The sequence below is a fragment of the Pan troglodytes genome, chromosome 5 (genome assembly GCF_028858775.2).
Source record: "Pan troglodytes isolate AG18354 chromosome 5, NHGRI_mPanTro3-v2.0_pri, whole genome shotgun sequence".
Lineage (NCBI taxonomy): Eukaryota > Metazoa > Chordata > Mammalia > Primates > Hominidae > Pan > Pan troglodytes.
In genome coordinates, this window is record NC_072403.2 from 150,598,943 (window position 1) to 150,620,509 (window position 21,567).

The following is a 21,567-nucleotide window of genomic DNA, read 5'->3' on the forward strand; positions in this document are numbered from 1 at the left end:
AGGATGTTATGGTGAAATTGTTTCTCACAACTTAAATGTGGGGCAAAAGTGATTAGATATTGGCAAAGGAAATTGTGACATATTCGTATAAAACAGGATAGTATCACTGAAGTAGTATAATAAGATGGGAATGTGTTTAAAATATAGCAAAGTGGGCCAGGCATGATGGCTCACGCCTGTAATCCTAGCACTTTGGGAGGCCAAGGTGGGCGGATCACAAGGTCAGGAGACTGAGACCATCCTGGCTAACAGGGTGAAACCCTGTCTCTACTAAAAATACAAAAAAGTAGCCGGGTGTGGTGGCGGGCACCTGTAGTCCCAGCTACTCAGGAGGCTGAGGCAGAATAGTGTGAACCCAGGAGGCGGAGCTTGCAGTGAGCTGAGATAGCACCACTGCACTCCAGCCTGGGCGACAGGGTGAGACTCTGCCTCAAAAAAAAAAAAAATAAATAAATAATAAAAAATAAAAATGAAAAATATAGCAAAGTGGAAAACAAAATTTACAAAGTATGACTCATTTTGTGATTTAACACTTTAATAGCATTTTTCTTTTCTTTTCTTTTTTGAGACTGAGCCTCGCTTTGTTGCCTAGGCTGGAGTCCAGTGACGCGACCACAGCTGACTGCAGCCTCCACCTCCCTGGTTCAAGCAATCCTACCACTTCAGCTTCCTGAGTAGCTGGGACTACAGGTGCATACCACCACACCCGGATAATTTTTGTATTTTTTGTAGAGAAGAGGTTTCCTTATGTTGCCCAGGCTGGTCTCAAATTCCTGGGCTCAAGCGATCCATCCACCTTGGTCTCCCAAAGTACTGGGATTACAGGTGTGAGCCAGTGAGCCACCATTCCCAGCCCTTTCCTAGCATTTTTAATCATAAAAGTTTCACATTCATTTAAAAAATCTGGATAAGAAAGGTCAAAGAACACAAAAGTCACCCACAATTTCACCAACCAGATAAATAATGTATTTTATATAAATGAGAATCTAATGTTAACAAATGGAATAAAACATACTCTTTGGGAACCCAAATGTCAAATTTAATTTCTAATCCAAATGTTCACAAAGGAGTAGTTTTTGAAAAGAGCAAATTATGCAGAAAAGCATAGAGATGTAAGGTGGGTAAATTTTCCAAATTCTGATCAGGAAACAAATCTGACTAGAAAGAGGTGGGAACAAGAGCCACCTATACTGAACATTTGTTGACCTTTTACTAAACACTACAAGGCCTGAGGCATAAAATTTTGATAACATTTATGATAAACTGCTAGGAGAGCACAAGTTAAAATTCAAAGCTGGGGTTCTGAAGACAGGCTGCCTGGGGATGAATCACTGCTCCACTACTCACAAGCTCTATGTGACTGGGCAATTTAATCTGTCTCTCAGGTTCCTCAGAATGGGGATGATACAACCCTACCTTTTGGGATGTAATGCACATCAAGCACTCTGAACCATACTTGGTTCTTAATAAGCATGCAGTAAATGTTAGATATGGGCCTTGCAAACATCAGTGCAGCAATGGCACCACATCCTTAAAGAGCAATCTGAAGCCCTGCACATCAATGTGGATTGAATAAAGGACAGAATGAAGCTGCACACATGCCACATGCCTTTCCTTCAGCTTTGGTTCAGCAGTCTTGTGTAATACAAGTACAAATCCTTATGGCTACTATTAGAACCATTAGAACTGAGAATGACTGCCCTCCTGGGTAGCTTGTGTGTGCAGACATAACATTTAAAAATCAGTATACAATCAAACTCTTAGGGGGTTAACACTCACCTCTCCTTCCGGATTCTTAGAATCAGATTGCAACATTTGTTACGCTCAGTACACTGTTAGGATATTGGCCTATAAAGATATGTAAGGCTTGGTATCCATCTTCTCAGAATTTAAAATCACTTAAGAGGATAATGTCAAAATACCTAAGATAACTAGGTGATTCTAGTATATTAGTTTTCTATTGCTTCTGTTAACAAAATAACCACAAATTTAGTGACTTAAACAAAATAAACTTATTATCTTATAGTTTGGGAGGTTAGGAGTCTGAAATGAAACTCACTGGGTAAAAATCAAGGAAGCAGCAGGGCTGCATATGTTCTGGAGGCTTGGAAGGTATCTGTTTCCTTGCCTCTTTTTTTTTTTTTTTTTTTTTTGAGATGGAGTTTCACTCTTGGCACCCAGGCTGGAGTGCAATGGCACGCTCTCAGCTCACTGCAACCCCTGCCTCCCAGGTTCAAGTGATTCTCCTGCCTCAGCCTCCAAAGTAGCTGAGATTACAGGCACATGCCACCATGCCCAGTGAATTTTTGTATTTTTAGTAGAGATGGGGTTTCACCACATTGGCCAGGCTGGTCTTGAACTCCTGACCTCAGGCGATCCTGCCCGCCTCTGCCTCCCGAAGTGCTGGGATTACAGGCGTGAGCCACCGCGCCCAGCCTTTCCTTGCCTTTTGCAGCTTCGACAGGCCACCCACATTCCTTGGCTTGTGGCCCCCTTCAAAGCCAGCAATGTTGTGCTGAGTGCCCCCCATGCTGCATCTTTCTGATTCTGTCTTCTGCCTCCCTCTTAAGTTTTAAGAACTCTTGTGACTACATTAGGGAGCTTGGATAATTCAGGATAATCTCTCTACCTTAAGATCAGCTGATTAGCAACTCTGGCTTGATCTGCAACCTTAATTTCTCTTTACCATGTAAGCTAACATATGCACAGGTTCTGGGAAACAGGAGGTGGACATCTTTGGGGACTGCTATAGACTGAATGTTTCTATCCCCCAAAATCCATATATTTATCAAAACCTAACCCCCCAATGTGATGGTATTAGGAGGTGGAGCCTTTGGGAGGTGATTAGGTCATGAGGGCAAAGCTCTCATGAATGGGATAAAAAGGGAGCCAGAGAGCTCCCTTGTTCCTTCTGTCATATGAGGACACAGTAAGAAGATGCCTATGAAAGAGAAGGTGTGCACTCATCACTGGCTGAATCTGCCAGTGCCTTGATGTTGGACTTCCCAGCTTCCAGAACCGCAAGAAAGAAATTTCTGTTTACAATCCACTCAGTCTATACTATTTTTGTTATGACAGCCCAAATAAACTATGATCAGCCATCACTCTGCATACCTCACCTAGTAAATTACAAAGACCAAGTAAGATAAATAAACGGTACACGAAGATTCCACGGAGTTTAATGTCACTGCAGCTGAGGATGGTCAGGAAAGGCTGAAAGAAAAAGGTAGATTTACTCTGGCCGTTAAAGGAGAGATTCAGTTTTAAAAGTTGAACACGGGGGGAGAAGGAGTATTCGGGTGAGAGAAGGGGTAAGGACAACGCCTGGAAAATGTAAGGCGTGCAGTGGGGACAAAGAGTAGAATATTTTGGCTGAAGAATAGGTTCACAAAAGAAGGAAGAAGTGTGAACGGGAGCCAGAATAAGAAGGGCTGGGGAGTTTGATCTCTATTCTTTTTCAAAACTAACTGACCCCAGAATGGTTTGAAACTTTATAATGTATTTATTGGAAGACCATTAGAAATTAAAAGCTTTGGCCGGGTGTGGTGGCTCACGCCTGTAATCCCAGCACTTTGAGAGGCTGAGGCGGGTGGATCACGAGGTCAGGAGATTGAGACCATCCTGGCTAACACAGTGAAACCCCATCTCTACTAAAAATACAAAAATTACCTGGGCATGGTGGTGCGTGCCTGTCGTCCCAGCTACTCAGGAGGTTGAAGCAGGAGAATCGCTTAAATCCGGGAGGCAGAGGTTGCAGTGAGCTGAGATTGCACCACTGCACTCCAGCCTGGGTGACAGAGTGAGATTCCATCTCAGAAAAAAAAAAAAAAAAAGGAAATTAAAAGCTTTTGAATATAACATCTTGATGAAACACCATCAGAAGATCAATAGATACGGTGCCTGCCTGGATTAAAGCAAGCAGCCAAAAATGTCCCCTCAGATAAATGATCAAAATTTGTTTTTTCTCCAGTTTTAACACACCTAACCCACAGAAAAATCAAAACACTTTAGTAAGAACAAATTAAAGATAATGCTAAATCTCACCCATTTCACACTTTTATTATACAAAACAACATGCAAAAACATTTTTACATGAGGAGGGGATCTCTTTCCCCATAATGTGACCACCTGATATTAACAGTAATGTTGAGGGTCAGGTTCTTATATCAGGCACTACCTCAGGTCTACTCCTTCATTTTGCTTTCACTACTGTATAGTATAAAAATTGCATTTCACAAGGTTCATTGTAGCAAAGGGAAAAAGCAAAAAGCATATTTTGCAATATTTAAGTACTTTTGAAATAGGCTGTTCCAAAAATTACTGTAATATTTTCAATAGCTCATTTCCAGAATGTTAATTTGAGTTTATATTACTTTTTTTAAAAAATGTATTGTGTATAATAGTAAACAAAACAGACAAACAAAAAACCCTAAATGTCTAATTGTACAAAAAGGAAAAGCGTAAACAGCAAGTTTCCCTTTCTCCTACCCCTGAGCTATAATATCTTAGTTCACCTCCCCAGAGACCCGCTGCTCTCTGTGTCTCAGGTGTCCTTGCAGAGAGACTATCTTTACACTCAAATGGGAGCACACACCATAAACACCACTCTGGGCCTTGTTTCTGTCACTTTCTTCCCAGCTCTTTATAAACTACTGGTGCCATTGTTCAGCTTCACTTTAAAGTATTCAGAGCTCTGCATTTGGATTCAGGCACAATGTAAGAAACCCAAGAAGGATTTTCTTTGAAAATTGGCTTCTTTCAGCCACAAATTCATGGGGAATGAGTGTGGCTACAAAAGTTTAATTTATAATAGAAATAGAATAACATCATAAACGTGTGGTAGAAGGAAGAGGAAAACACTACTGCCACCAAATCAGGAAAAAAGAACTAGTGAGTTAAAACAATCTAATCAAGTTTGAAGCTTATGCCCAGATAATAGATTCCACAGAAGGAGGTGCTTAAAAGGAGGGGTACAAACAAGCCATCTTAACATTCTTCTATGAAGAACAGTGAAAGTATTCAGCAGGGACTCTCTTTCTGTAACGGCCTAAGTCTTTTTTTTTTTTTTTTTTTTCTGAGACGGAGTCTCACTCTGTCACCCAGGCTGGAGTGCAGTGGCGTGATCTCGGCTCATTGCAGCCTCCACCTCCCAGGTTCAAGCAATTCTCCCACCTCAGCCTCCTGAGTAGCTGGGATTACAGGTGCCTGCCACCACACCTGGCTAATTTTTGTATTTTTAGTAGAGATGGAGTTTGACCATGTTGGCCAGGATGGTCTTGATCTCCTGACCTCATGATCTGCCCGCTTCAGCCTCCCAAAGTGCTGGGATTACAGGCGTGAGCCACTGTGCCCGGCCAACGGCCTAAGTTAATTTGCCTTCTCTTTTGACGCTCAAGAGAAAGTCTGATGTGGTGAAATTCCTTTGTGAAATTGCTCCAGCTCTTCATCAAGGAAATTTGCATAGGCCTGTACAGCCTGCTGGGCTAGTGTTGGAGAGATGGAAAAGATAAGGAGGCCAGGGAAAAGAAGGACTGTCCCCCCTCATCTATTCCAAGATTCCCAAGAAGAAGGTGCTATGGTTTGACTGTCGCCTATAAAATTCTTGTTGACGTTTCACCGCCATTGTGATGGTGTCAAGAAGTGATTAGGGGATGAATGGATTCGTGCTGTCAGCACCAGAGTGGGCTCCTAATAAAAAGCTAGTTCATCCCCCTCTGCTCTTGCTCTGTTGCGCACTCTTGCTCTTCTACTTCCCACCATGGGGGGAGACAGCACAAAGGCTTTCACCAGATGCTGGCACCAGGCTGCTAGATTTCCCAGCCTCCAGAACTATGAGCCAAATAAATTTCTGTACATCATAAATTACCAAGACTGTGGTAATGTGTTGTAGCAACATAAGACAGACTAAGACAGAAGGGTACCCAAACAGTGGAGAGGGCCAGTAGGTGACCCCAGGCATAGCCTGGAATGGTAGGAAAGACAAACGGCATAGGGGGAACACTCCAGAGAGAACAAATGCAAGAGGCAGCTCCCCAGTAACTAACAGATTTGCCTATGGAGTCAGTTGCATTTGAATCAGCACACCACGGTATACTGATCTGGAATGAGTTACTCTCTCTGTGACTCAGTTTCCTCATCTATGATATGAGGCTAAATACTGCCTCCCTAAGAAGACTATAAGCATTAAATGAAAAAATATGGGCCAGGTGCAGTGGCTCATGGCTGTAATCCCAGTACTTTGGGAGGCTGAGGGGAGCAGATCACCTGAGGTCACAAGTTCAAGACCAGCCTAGCCAACCTGGTGAAACCCCATCTCTACTAAAAACACAAAAATCAGCTGGGCATGGTGACACATGCCTGTAGTCCCAGCTACTCGGGAGGCTGAAGCAGGAGAATCGCTTGAATCTGGGAGGCAAAGGCTGCAGTGAAAAAAAAAAAAAAGAAAAGAAAAAATATGTATTAAGAAAAAGCTTAGAATGGTGCCTGGCATATTGTGAGTACTCAATAAATGTTTGCCCCATGGATTACAGCAGCGGTCTTCAAAATGGGCTAAGGCCTACCTGGCTCTAGGCACCTGCCCCCTTGCTTTTTCTCAACCATGCCAGGAATCCTCCTGCCTCAAATTCTTTGTATGTGCAGCTTCCTAGGTCCCAAATGCTCTTCCCGTTATCTGCATGGCTGGCTCCCTCACCACTCCAGGTCCTGCTCAGATGTCACCTTCATAGTGGGATCTTCCATTACCACCGAGAAGTACTCTCTCTTCCTCCTTCTGTTTTTTCTTTCTCCATACCACGTCACCATTTTATAAGTCATATTTTTCTTTTTTTGAGACAGGGTCTGGCTCTGTCACCCAGGCTGGAGTGCAGTGGCAAGATCTCAACTCATTGTGGCCTTAACCTCCCAGGTTCCAGTGATTCTCCTACCTCAGCCTCCCAAATAGCTGGGACTACAGGTGCATACCACCACACCTGGCTAATTTTTGTATGTTTTTGGTAGAGATGGGGTCTTGCCATATTGCCCAGGCTGGTCTCCAACTCCTGAGCTCAAGCAATCTACCTGCCTTGGCCTCCCAAAGTGCTAGGATTACAGGCATGAGCCACCGTGGCCAGCCTTAAATTGTCTACCCACCCATCACTCTCTCTTCCCTATCAATAACACATAAGCTCTGCGAGGGCAGGTATTTTGTTTACTGATATATTTCTAATACTCAGAGAGCACTAGCATACTGCAGGTGCTCAATAAATATTCATTGAATCAACAAATGACTATTTCACAATATAGCCATTCTCCTGTTTAGGTACATTTAGACATGTATATTGCTTCCAATTTTGGCTGTTACAAACAATGATGTGATGGACATTTTTGTATATATGTCCTTGTGCACATGTGCGTTTATCTAGAAGTGGAACTACTGTATCATGGATTAGGCACATCTTTAATTTACTAGTTATTACCAATCCACTCTCCAAAGTGGTACTTATTTATATTCCCACCTGCAAGGTATGTGACTCCTGTTTCACCTTGACATTACTTAACATTATCAGATTTAATTTTTTGCCAGTGTAAGACATGGTATTTCATTTTAGTTTTAATTTGCATTGACCTAGTTACTAGTGAGTTTGGACATCTTTTGTGTGTTTATTGGTCATTTTGACTTCTTCCCTGTGAATTGCCTGCTCATATTTTTTTGCCAGCATTTTTAATATATTCTGGATATCAATATTTTATCAGTTTTATGTGCAGCACGTATCTTCTACAGTGTTTATCATTGTTTCTTATAACTTTTTTTTTTTGAGATGGAGTCTCACTCTGTCGCCCAGGCTGGGGTGCAGTGGCATGATCTCGGCTCACTGCAACCTCTGCCTCCCGGGCTCAAGCGATTCTCCTGCCTCAGCCTCCCGAGTAGCTGGGATTACAGGCGCGTGCCACTACGCTCAGCTAATTTTTGTATTTTTAGTAGAGACAAGGTTTCACCACGTTGGCCAGGCTGGTCTCAAACTCCTGACCTCAGGTGATCCACCTGCCTTGGCCTCCCAAAGTGCTGGGATTACAGGCGTGAGCCACCATGCCTGGCCAATTGTCTCTTATAACTTTTTTAAAGTGGTTTTTTGATGCACAGAAGTTAGTTTCATTTCTTAAAGACAAATTATCCCATGTTAATTACATCTTAAAGGTGCTTAGAATTTTTCTTACATATATAGATTTAAAAATATATTTTGGAAAAACTACACAGGCATTTATTTTTCAGCAACATCTGTTACTATCTTATAGAATACATGTCTTCCATGCACAGATTTGGGGACTTCCTTCTCTAAAAAAGAGGGATGGACAGGAGAGTTTTTAGGGTGTTTTTTTGTTTGCTTAAAGTTTATTTTTAGAGACAAGGTCTCACTATATTACCCAGGCTGGCCTCGAACTCCTGGCTCAGGCAATTCTCCCACCTCATCCTCCCAGGTAGGTGGGAGTCCAGGCATATGGCACCACACTGTGGCTCAGGACAGGAGGTTTCTGAGCAGAGTACAGACATGATGGAAGCAGAGTATAGGAGCAGAGAATACTTCTTATTGTTCTCTTAATGTTTTATGTGGGGGATTTTGCCTCCACCATCTTGAGCTTATATAGTTGTTTAAAAAATCTTGACTGATTTACACAACAGTGGAACTTATTCCATTTGAAGGTTTCGTTTTATCCAAACATTAGAGGAGGCTGAAGTCATTCTGCATACTACTCCACCAAGAGCCTAGGAAATCCCTCTACTGAAATACATTACTTCGTATATGAAAGGCTTAATGTTGTTGTAATGTTCTGGTTATTACAAAAGATTTAAGATCTGAAATGAAGTAATGGGATCCAGGCAGATATGTTCATTTTTGTTTACCTAAATGCCTGATGATTGTCAATGGATTATTAAACGCCTAAACTTTAGCATGACATAGTAGGCCATGAGCCCACAGTTCCTTCCCTCAGATTGTCAAGGAAACACTCTAGATTCCTTATCAAGTTTGATCCTTTAAAGATAGGAAAATTAAGAGGCTGCTTCTTGAAACTCAATTCTGATCCTCTTTTTTCCTTCTCAATTACAGTCTCAGGTGGACACGTTGATAATTTAAATGATGTTTAATTTCTTCTCTGATTCCAACCTTTTATTTCTTTTGACTTCTACTTATCTCAACACAATTCTACATCCTAGATTGCTAGAGTTAATAGTAAGGTTGTCTGGGCATTGTTAGCCAAGTAACATAACTTATTCAGATCAACAAAAAATGTGCTATGAGAACATAAACTAATTTAACTTCAATAAAGAATATTACCTTTTCAAATATCATATTATTAATAATGTTTTAATGAAAGAAAGTACTGAATAATTTATAAGTAATCAAACTAAGACAATATGAGAAATTACTCTAATTACTGATATTACTCTAATTACTCTAAATTACTACAAACTAAGGCAATATGAGAGAAAACTAAAGACAATTTTAAAGCATTCTACATAAATGTCTATAATTCCACATGTGTATAAAGGAAAAATAATTTTATGATAAATTACCTGATGAACAATCAGGAACAATGGTTTGTTTCACTAAGAAATGCTTGCTTTAATTTTATCACCGTCCTATAAATGCTCTATTTTATGTAATAAGGTAGCATCAATTATTTCCGTCTGCTAATAGATTTAGCTATTAAGAGATTCATTATAGCCCGGACGCAGTAATTCCAGCACTTTGGAAGGCCAAAGCAGGAGCATTGCTTGAGGCCAGGAGTTCGAGACCAGCCTGTGCAACATAGTGAGACCCTGTCTCTACAAAGAATTAAAAAATTAGCCAGGCATGGTGGCAGCACCTATGGTCCCAGCTACTCAGGAGGCTGAAGTGACAGGATCACTTGAGCCTAGGAGGTTGAAGCTGCACTGAGCCGTGATCCTGCCACTGCACTCCAGCCTGAACCACTAGCGAGACCTGTCTCTTAAAATAAAAAAAAAGAAAACAAACCAAAGAGTAAGAGTGATGGCCCTAGTGAATAAATACTATGTGTCTTTTTTCACCATATCTAATAATACATCTTTCTAAAACTTGATTGAGACTACTCACCAGAAATTATAAATTGTAAACTTCACTACTGACAGTTGGCAAAGGATACATGGAAGAATTCAATTCTTCTAGCTGCAAAACAAAGAAACAAATTTATTTTTAATTTGTATAAAATAAATATAAATCGACGGTGATCTCACCACTGCACTACAGCCTGGGAGACAGAGTGTGACCCCATCTCAAAAAATATATAAATAGGCCAGGCACGGTGGCTCATGCCTGCAATCCCAGCACTTTGGGAGGCCGAGGCAGGTGGATCATGAGGTCAGGAGTTCGAGACCAGCCTGGCTAAGATGGTGAAACCCATCTCTACTAAAAAATACAAAAATTAGCTGGGCATGGTGGTGGGTGCCTGTAATCCCAGCTACTTGGGAGGCTGAGGCAGGAGAATCACTTGAACCCGGGAGGCAGAGGTTGCAGTGAGCCGAGATCACACCACTGCACTCTAGCCTGGACGACAGAGCAAGACTCTGTCTCAAAATAAATAAATAAATAAAAATAAACAAAAAATAAATAGAGAGATTCATTATAGACCATAAAAAGATGGTAAATTAATTTTAACACTGTAGAACTTCTTACTCCAAAAACATGTCTGGCTCTTCGAATTTCTCTTTATCGTGTGCTAGTGTGTAATATGCTCTCTTTTTTTTAATCATTTTGCTAATTTGTGAAAAAATGTTGTTTTATTTAGCAGGAAACAAATTCTGTCTCACAAGTTGGGGCCTAGTCTCTGTTAGGTCAGACTGGAAGAACAGTAAGGGCACTCCCACATTCCAGGGAGAGAGTAAATGATAACTGGCAGGGATGTGGAATCTCTGTAAAGCACATATGGGAATTCTTAGATAGGAAGTGTACTCTAAACAGAGTCCTCTTGAGAAAATCTCCGATGGAAAATGGAAAAATTTAACAATTACTGAAATACCATCAGCATTCCAAGAACATTTTTCTTTTTTCAGACCCTACTAAATGAATCAACCTTGCAAAACTGGAAAATAAAACTAAAATATTTAATATAAAAATACATATTCCTTTCTTTTTTCTTTTTTCTTTCTTTTTTTTTTTTTAAGACGGAGTTTCACTCTTGTTGCCCAGGCTGGAGTGCAATGGCGTGATCTCAGCCCACTGCAACCTCCACCCCCTGGGTTCATGCGATTCTCCTGCCTCAGCCTCCCAAGTAGCTGGAATTACAGGCACCCACCACCACAACCAGCTAATTTTTTGTATTTTTAGTAGAGATGGGGTTTCACTGTGTTGGCCAGGCTGGTCTCGAACTCCTGATCTCAGGTGATCTGCCCACCTTGGCCTCCTAAAGTGCTGGGATTACAGGTGTGAGCCACCACACCTGGCCAAAAACACATATTCCTTTTCTATACTGTTTCAATTTATCATTCTTCCAGTGATAAACTGAAAAGGTAACATTTATCACTTTGTTGGTATAGTAAATTTATAAGTGACATCAAGATTTAGGAAGAGCTTCAAAGCATGTAGAAGAAGAGAAAGTCAAGGTTTTATAAGAAAATGTATAAATAAAATATTGGGGAAGTGTGCAGGGAGAAAACAATAAAATTTTTGGCAGCTGTGACTGAAAATACGCAAGGTGACATATATAAGAAAGATGGTACTGACAGGAAGAAGGAAAATAGGAAAAGATCTGAAAATCACAAATGTACCTAATTGTTTCAAAAAGCTGCACTAGAGAATACATGAATGACATTACAGCTTAAAGGGAATGTAAGGTGATCCTCCCTTTCAGAATTGGCCAAACAAATCCCTAGTTATTGTTCTTGCTATATGAGGAAAACACTAAGATCCTGTTTACCTTCTTTTGGTCTAGTGTAGATTTCTCTCCTACCTGGTCTGAAGCTCACACTAGTAGTGCCACCCCTTCAGATTACATAATACATATGGGCCATTGGCCCAGAAGGATACAATTGCACCCGGTGATGGTGAAAACCCTTCCTCTCCTTAGCATGATTTATCTTGTCAGATCACACAATCGCTCTTGGATTCAGGCCCTCCCTCTCTCCCTGCTCCCTCTCTCCCTTCTGCTGAGTGCCTATTTCTTTTAGGCAGTAACTTAGACTCTGTGTATCTAAAAATGAATAGAATATAGTCTTTTTCCTTTAGGAGCTAACTATCTGGAAGAAGATACCAATAGGGAAACAATTAAATACAATGCAACACAATACATTTTTCTACTACAATTGGCAAAGGTTGAAATGAAAAATAATATCCAGTATTAGCTAGAATTTGAGGAAACAGAGCACTGAATAGGTAACAATTTTTCTGGAGGAAAATTTAGTACTATGTACCAAAAGCCCTTTAAAAAATAAAGTGAATGCAGTTTGCTTCAGACACTCTACATCACTAAGAATTATCTAATAAAACAATCAGACAATTGTGACCATCATGGGCAATACAGCAAGACCCCATCTCTACAAAACATATTTTGAAAAGTAGCCAGGCATGGTGGGGTGTACCTGTAGGCCCAACTACTTGGGAGGCTGAGGAGGGAGGATTACTTGAGCCCAGCAGTTCATGGCCACAGTGGGCTTTGATCACACTAGTGCACTCCAGCCAGGGCGACAAAGTGAGAACCAGTGTCTAAACATAATAATAATTATTGGACAAATTTGCAAAGATGTTCGCACAAATATATCTATTGTAGCGTTGGTTGTAATAGTGAAAATGCCACAGTGAATCCCTAAGTGTCCAGTAATAGCTGATTATATGCTACATCCATACAACAGAATACAATTATCACCATCAAGAAGGCTACAGATTTATACGTATCAAGTAAAAAATATGCTTTTGACACATATATGAGCAAAAAAAGGTTACAAAACATAAAATAGATGCGATGAAAATGGTACTTTTCCTCTGTGGTCTTTCTCCCCAAAACCTATCACCCCAGTCTAACTATGGGAAAAACATCAGAAAAGTAAATTCCAATAAAGGGGCATCCTACAATATCCCTGACCAGTACTCTTCAAAATTTCCAAGTTCTCTGTAATTAGTCTGTTTTCACACTGCTATAAAGAAATACCTGAGACTGGGTAATTTATAAAGGAAAGAGGTTTAATGGATTCACAATTCCACATGGCTGGGGAGGCCTCAGGAAACTTACAATCACGGCCGAACGGGAAGCAAGGCACCTTCACAAGGCAGCAGGACGGAGTGAGTGTGAGAGTCCAGGAAAAGCTACCATTTATAAAACTATCAGATCTCCTGAGAATTCACTCATTATCATGAGAACAGCATGGGGGAAACTGACCCCATAATCCAATCACTTCCCTCCCTCAACACTCGGGGATTACAATTCGAGATGAGATTTGGAGGGGGACACGGAGCCAAATCATATCAGTCATCAACACAGGAAACCCTAGAAACTGTCACAACCAAGAGGTCTCTAAGGAGATATGACAACAAAAAGTAATGTGGTATCCTGGATGGGATTCTAAAACAGAAAAATAACATGAGGTAAACACTAAGGAAATCACAATAATCTACAGATTTCAGCTAACAATGCATCAATATTGGCTCATTAATCGTAACAAATGTATCATACTAATGTAACATGTTAATAATGTGGTGGAATGAATATGGGACCCCCGTACTGTCTTTGCAATTTTCCTATAAGTCTAGAAGTGCTTTAAAAACTAAAGTATATTTAATGAAAAACAATATAGTGTAAACTATTTTTAGAAGATATATATTTACTGGCCGAGTGCAGCGGCTCACGCCTGTAATTCCAGCACTTTGGGAGGCCAAGATGGGCTGAGGTCAGGAGTTCAAGAACAGTCTGGCTAACATGGTAAAACCCCATCTCTACTAAAAATACAAAAATCAGCCAGGTGTGGTGGTGAGTGCCTGTAATCCCAGCTGCTCGGGAGGCTGAGGTGTGAGAATCTCTTGAACCCAGGAGGCAGAGGTTGGAGTGAGCTGAGATCACACCACTGCACTCCAGTCTGGGTGACAGAGTGAGACTCCGTCTCTACAAAATAAAAAGATATATATGCATAGGAAAAAGTGTGGAAGTGGAAAGATATATGGCAAGGTGTTAATGTTTTTCAGTCAGGTTTATTGAGTTATGATTTATATATAATAAAATGTACTATTTTTAGTGTACAGTGCTATTAATTTTAATAAAACATATACTCATGTAACTACCACCACAATCAACATATAGGACATTCCCATTAGCCCTGATACTTTTTGTAGCCCAGATCCTGGCAACCACTGTTTCTTTCCCTATAGTTTTGGCCTTTTCTAGGATATCATATAAATGAAATCATACAGGATGTACCCTATTGATTAAAATTGGGGTTTTCCCCTTTAGAATGTGAAATTTTGGATAATAATTTCCTTACTCTTGTTATATTGGTTATTTACATTTTCTAACTCTATAATAAACTTTACTTTTGCAATTTAGAAAAATAAAAGTAAAAAAATTATGATGAGTATTGTAATAAGAGAGGCAATAAAACTAACAGATTACATATGAGGACAATTTTTGTTTTTGATATTTAAGTTGCAGAATTACTTTACTAAGGAGTTAAATTTTATTTTTATTTTTATTTTTTTGAGATGGAATTTTGCTCTTGTTGCCCAGGCTGGAGTGCAATGGCACAATCTCAGCTCACCGCAACCTCTGCCTCCTGGGTTCAAATGATTCTCCTGCCTCAGTCTCCTGAGTAGCTGGGATTACAGGCATGCGCCACCACGCCCGCCTAATTTTGTATTTTTAGTAGAGACGGGGTTTTTCCATGTTGGTCAGCCTGGTCTCAAACTCCTGACCTCAGGTGATCTGCCCACCTTGGCCTCCCAAAGTGCTGGAATTACAGGCGTGAGCCACTGCGCCTGGCCTTTTTTTTAGACAGAGTCTCGCCCTGTCACCCAGGCTGGAGTGCAGTGGTACAATCTCAGCTCACTGCAACCTCCACCTCCCAGGCTCAAGTGATTCTCCTGCCTCAGCCTCCTGAGTAGCAGGGACTATAGGCATGTACCGCCACGCCTGGCTAATTTTTGTATTTTCAGTAGAGACAGGGTTTTGCCATGTTGGCCAGGCTGGTCTCAAACTCCTGACCTCATGTGGTCTGCCTGCCTCAGCCTACCAAAGTGCTGGGATTACAGGCATGCACCACCATGCTCAGCCCAAGGAATTAATTTTGAGAGACAACAGAAGTTAAGAGGTGAGCTCTAGGATTAGCCAGAGCTAGGTAAAAATCCTAGCTGTACTACTGGCTGGTTGTGTGACTTACAAAAGGCTAGTTAGTATATTTTACCTTCAATAATCCTCACTTTCAAATTGGGTTAAATACAGTACTTGTCTTCTAAGGTTTTGAAAAGGCTTAGATGGTAGCCGGGCATGGTGGCAGGCACCTGCAATCCCAGCTACTCAGGAGGCTGAGGCAGAAGAATCGCTTGAACCCGGGATGTGGAGGTTGCGGTGAGCTGAGATCACGCCACTGCACTCCAGCCTGGGCAACAAAGAGAAACTCCATATCAAAAAAAAAAAAAAGAAGAAGAAAAACCAAAAAGGCATAGATGAGACTGTGCATGTAAATCACGGGTATTTATTAACTTTAAACTGCTGAAATTATTTGTATTGTTTATTTGGCTATTCTTGCACTCTTGATATTTTTGTTATCTCTGTTGAGCTTTGGAGGTGTTTAGATATGGAAGAGCATTCTACGTCAGGGAACAGAATGTGCAAAAACAGAGTCATGGAAGTGCCTCCAAAGACAGAGAATAGCAAGTGGCGGCAGAGTAAGGGGGTGTGGAGATCACAGAGCCCAGGCATAAAGGACCTGGTGAGCCAGTTTAGCTTCATCCTTAGGCCTAAAGACAGGAACGGTTTTGTTTGGCCAAAAAGGTGTATGTGTCTATATATACATATGAACACACACACACACACACACGTTTCATGTCTCTCATTGAACCTTTGTGCCAGGTTAGTCCCCCCTTCCTCCCCTCCCCTCCCCATGCTACCAAAGCATTTTATTCCTGTCTCCATGACTGCACTTTACCACATGGTGCATTGTGATCGCTTGTTTACAAACCTGACTCTCCCAATAGACTGTGAACTCCTACAGACTGTCTCCTACCTCACAGCTAACCTCTGAGGAAGGTCTCATTATGACTCCAACTTCACAGGAAAGAAACGGGGTTCTGAGAGTTCAAATTATTTGCCCAAAATTACACAGCTAGAACTAGGATTTGAACCCAGGCAGCCCATCTCTGAACCCAGTTTCCTGGCTAACACTAACATTCTATAGTATACATAGTAGATGGTAAATAAATATCTAGATCCTTCCGTTGTTCAACAGTTACTGGTGGTTAAGGGAGAGAGGCCCCTATCGTGGCCACAGATGAGTATGGATCACAGGAAGGGTCACCCTTGCCCCTCCTGACCCCCCAGTCATGCTTTCTATTCAATGCTCTCACATACAGCACCTCACCTGATGCTTACAACAAAACCATGAAGTGGGTAAAATCATCCGTTTTCGCAGCTTAGGAAAGAGGGGCTCAAAGACTTTAACTCACAAAAGGAGAACTAGTTAGGTAGCAGAGTTGGAACTCTGTTCCCCCAACAATAAGTCCAGGACTCTTTCCCCTTCACTCTCATGACCTCATATCTAATGCTCTGGGAGAGGAAAGAGGGTAGAAGAGGTGTCCAAAGACAACTACTTTGAGGTCGAAATTGGACTCTTTCTTAAGGACATAAGACCATCATCTGGAGTAGGGGCCCCTGGTAAGTCCACTATTGCCATGGTTGTGGTACATGAACCACAGTGGGTTGTCATACATCTGAACAAGTTAGAACAAACCATAATACAGGGCAATATCCCTTCCATTTTCCCCTCCCTTTTCATGTAAATAATTATGTAAAGTCAAATTCTTCCCTGTTTTTTCTTTCCAGGTCTCAGCTCAGTTATTTCCACCCCAGCAATCTCTTTCTCACACCCCACAAGCATGTACTTGTTAATCCTCTTCCACCTTTTATTAACCATTATCCAGTTACTCAAGTAAATCTTTCTCTTTCTGACAGCGTTTGTTCCATTTATAAACTCCAAAACAACTCCATTACAGTTGACAAGCACAAAAGTACTATTCATCATATACCTAAATTAAGGGAAAGACCAGCCATTTACCTCGAACCGTTCTAGACTCAGAGACCACCATGTACCATCCTAGATGGTGATCAGATGTCTCCTTCACAATCTTCTCAGATGGTTCAGGTCCTTCTTTATCCTAAGCTAATGAAACTGTAGTGTACAGTGGTTAATGTGCTTGTGGTTGGTCCAAATCCCAGTTCCACTATTCAGTAGCTGTATAATTTGGAGCAGCTGTTTAACCTTTGCCCCAATTTCCTTATCTGTAAAGAGGGATCATAAAGGAATCTGCCTCTTAGGGTTACACGAACTAAAAGGGTTAATTCATATAAGCACTTAAGAATGGTCAGGAACAAGGCAAGAGCAAAATAAACATAGGTTATATTTTTTCAAACATGAGCATTCGATATTTAAAGAGCTTTTCAATGGGCAGACATGGTGGCTCACACCTGCAATCCCAGCACTTTCGGAGGCTGAGGCAGGTGGATCACTTGAGGTCAGGAGTTCGAGACCAGCCTGGCCAGCATGGTGAACCCTGTCTCTACTAAAAATACAAAAATTAGTCAGGCATGGTGGTGCGCACCTGTAGTCCCAGCTACTTGGGAGGCTGTGGCATGAGAATTGCTTGAATCCAGGAAGTGGAGGTTGCAATGAGCCCAGATGACACCACTGCACTCTAGCTTGGGCGACACAGCAAGAGTCTGTCTGAAAGAAAAAAAAAAAGCTTTTTAAATTTTTACTCTTAAAAAATACAACCTTTTTTTTAAAAAAAAAACAACATACTTTTAACTGCAAATACAGTGTTTCAGTCATATAATCAATTAATTATATACCTTTACTAGGTAACCAAAAGACCTGACTGCCACTCATAATATTGTTTCTATGGAAAATTTATTTGAGTTCAGGAATTTATTTACAAATGAAATTTTGAAGCACAGTTTACCTGGAAGACAGAATGTTTATATTAAATATCCAAATGTGTATAAATCTATATCTCATTTGATTTACCAGAAAGTCCTTTACATTTTGAAAGAGAATTTACTTCCTAAGCAATTCATCTGTTTCTGTTATCATAGCTGCTATGGATCAGGTACTCCTGGAAAATATAAATTAGAGGGTGAAGGGGCCTGGGATCTTTTCCATTGTTCACAGGGTCTGGCTTTTGCAACCAGACTCACAGGTGCTGTAAAACACTGCATGTATATAAAATAATTAGGCTTTACCATCTGCACTTGCTAGAGAGCTCAGTTTCCCGAAGATAAGTTACTCAGCTGAGGGGCTTGACTCCAAACTGGTAGAGCACAAAAAGCAATCAAGTTAGACTTACAAGAAAGCTGCCCCTGCCTGCTAATTCCTTTTTATCTCTCCAAATAAGGAAACACCATTTTTTGCCTTGCAGACTTGAAGTTCTGTTTTGTTTTATTTATTTGTTTATTTATTTACAGATAGAGTCTCACTCTTATCACCTAGGCTGGAGTGCAATGGCACCACCGTGGTGCACTACCACTTCAAACGCCTGGGCTCAAGCAATCCTCCTGCCTCAGCCTCCCAAATCGCTGTAACTACAGGTGCACACCACTGTGTCAGGCTAAATTTTTTATTTTTGGTAGAAGTGGGGCCTCCCTTAACGTTCTGTTATTTTGGAATTAACAGTAACAACAGAATATTTGTTGGTAAGGTTGCCAGATTTAGCTAAGGAAATTACAGATCTCTCAGTTAAATCTGAATTTCAGAAAAACAAGGAAGACTTTTTTAGTGTATGCACTACATATTGCATGAGACATATGAATAAAGCATTCCTTGTTTATCTGAAACTTAGATTTGACTGGCCATTCTACTTGATCTGGTTACCCTGTTTGTTGAAAGTTAATTACTTCTTTATGAAAAAAAATAGGGTCTCACTGTGTTGCCCAGGTTGATCTTGAACTCCTGGGCTCAAGCGATGCTTCCATCTCAGCCTCCCAAAATGCTAGGATTACAGGAATGAGCCACCGTGCTTGGCCTGGAAGTGAATTACTTCTAAACATATTACTGCTCTCTGTCTCTTTCTGTCCCTGTGTCTCTCTCTCTCCTCTCTCTCACTTTCTCACTCTCTCTCTCTCACAAACACACACACACACAGATTTTCATACTTTGAAGAAATCCATACATTTTGTAAACAAAGCACACCAATTTGTATTTACCTTCAAGGTTTAGGAAACTGGTTGAATTCAGGAACTACCAATAATTCTCATTTATATTGAAATTGGGGAATAAATCTATAATCTCATGTAATCATATTCTATCACTTACTTAGTTCTGTGCAATTATAGAAATGAGCTACAGAATTGAATTTTTATTTTAAATACATTTCTGCTCTCCTTTCTCAAAAAGTAAATGGAATCTGTTGTCCCAAAACAATTTAATATGATAAAATACTGCCACCTGGAGATCAGAGGCAGGTATGACTAAGATGAACCTGATTTCCAATTCTGGAATAAGAAATGTGAGTTATGTTGACACTTGATTTAATAATGCCATTCTGCCACTTGGTATCATATGAATCTAATTTTTCCTCATTTATTCATTCATTTAATGAACATTTGTTAAGTTTCTGTTACATGCCAGACACTATGCTAAGCTTTGAGAATATAAAGATGTATACGACCTACTTCCTTCGAGCGGTTTGTCTTTTTCCCATTCAACTTGGACTTAGTCTAAGCTCCTGCTTCATCTGACACAGTTCAGTTTTTGGATTTCCTTATTGTTACACACATTTCATCTTCAATCTCCATGAAATCTCCCAAAGATGTGGAACACAACCCCTTTTCTTTGATTATCATAATGATTCATTCATGACAAGCTGTGAGCTTATAGAGGACTTATTTTGCTGTCTGGGAGCATGGGGGATGTGTGTGCCTGTGTGTGTGTGTCAGTGTGTGCATTTACAGTAACATTAACAGTTGCAAATTGAATAACAGACTTTCTCTTTTCAAAGTCTTCCTCCTTCCTACCACTGTGACAGGCCTTTCTCCCTCTGCCTCTGACCTCTTTTTTTTTTTTTTTTGGCTATCTCTTAGCAACAATCCCAACCCCCAAACTCACCCCAGTGAACAATTCTTCCAACTTTATTATACAGAATAATTCAATGTTCTCAATCTCATATCCTTAAACTCAGCCTCCTGCCCACCTGTGCACATCCAACTCTCAGACAACACAATGGCTCTTCTACCTAGAGTCTCATCCCTTCTCTTGCCCCTATATTTAATATTTCCCCACTGACAGGAATTATGCCAATTTCTTAAAATTCAGAGTGGTAGCAGTTTGGGTTTTAAATAAATACTTTAAAATAGAGATATAAACGAAGCGTTATGGAAGCTTTTCCTTTGCTTCCCTTCCTCCTTCCCTCTCTTTCTTCTCCTTCTTTCCTTTCTTCTTTCTCGCCTCCCTTCCTTCCTCTTCCTCTGCTATATTGTAAGCTATCTCTACACATATTTCTTAGCAGCCTTGTGGTTCTCCATGATAATACTGCTGAATTTGGACTAAAATTCAAGAAAAAGAGAGAAAACTGAAGGAAGGGTTGTAATGCACTACTGCCAGTTTGCTTACCCATGATATCCTTTGCTGTCTGGTTAAGTCTGTAACACAAACCTTCTTCTAAAGCTGGAGTGTTCCTGTGGCAAGAACCAAGAACCTGGAGACAGGATACTGGGAGAACGAATCATCTTCCTATCTTGCTGATAACCATCCCCTAATCCTGTTTACTCTTGGCCTTAAAAAGGAAGTCTGAACTTGAAGTTGGATTAAAAGTAAATTTTGTAGAATCATAACCTGAAACCATCCCAAATATTACGTTTTTTTTGGTTTTGTTTTGTTTTTTAAAGAACCAATCAGTCAATGATTCCCCTAAGCTTTAGGATGGGTTCCTTCTTCAAACCACTTGGCAGAAAGGCCGGTGTAGCCAGAATTGCTCTGCTAAGAAAAAAAGAGCACTTGCCTGGGCAGTAGTGATGCCATCTGATTAGCATTATGACTGGGCCTACTTTGGTTTAAAGAGGGGTTGCTGGAATCACTTTACTTTCGGAAATAAAATCAGGAAGTTTCATTCATTCCTACCTCATTTATTGAGCACCTACTTTATGTCATGTTCTTTGCAATGTGCTTAGGATACAAAAATCAAATAAAACATATTTGCCCTCAAGGAAGTTAGAGCCTAGTGATGAAGGCAAGTTTATAAAAAACCATATATGTAGGAATGTTGTAAATGTCTATCCGTATAACTTTTTTTTTTTTTTTTTGAGATGGAGTCTCGCACTGTCACCAGGCTGGAGTGCAATGGCGCAATCTCGGCTCACTGCAACCTCCGCCTCCCATGTTCAAGC

The 21,567-nt window shown here is 40.6% G+C and overlaps 1 long non-coding RNA gene across 3 annotated transcripts in view; it reads right to left on the minus strand.

Annotated features, from left to right (window-relative positions):
- Positions 1-21,567, minus strand: part of LOC104007004 (uncharacterized) — a 46,489-nt gene that overhangs the window by 19,421 nt on the left and 5,501 nt on the right. For 2 of the 3 annotated variants that reach the window (XR_008548677.1, XR_008548675.1), the window contains exons 2-4: positions 17,790-17,911; positions 10,092-10,163; positions 3,670-3,811 (exon numbers count right to left, since the gene is read on the minus strand). This is a non-coding gene — a long non-coding RNA (uncharacterized LOC104007004). The remainder of the gene's footprint in view (positions 1-3,669; positions 3,812-10,091; positions 10,164-17,789; positions 17,912-21,567) is intronic. The other variant, XR_008548676.1, reaches the window with a different exon arrangement.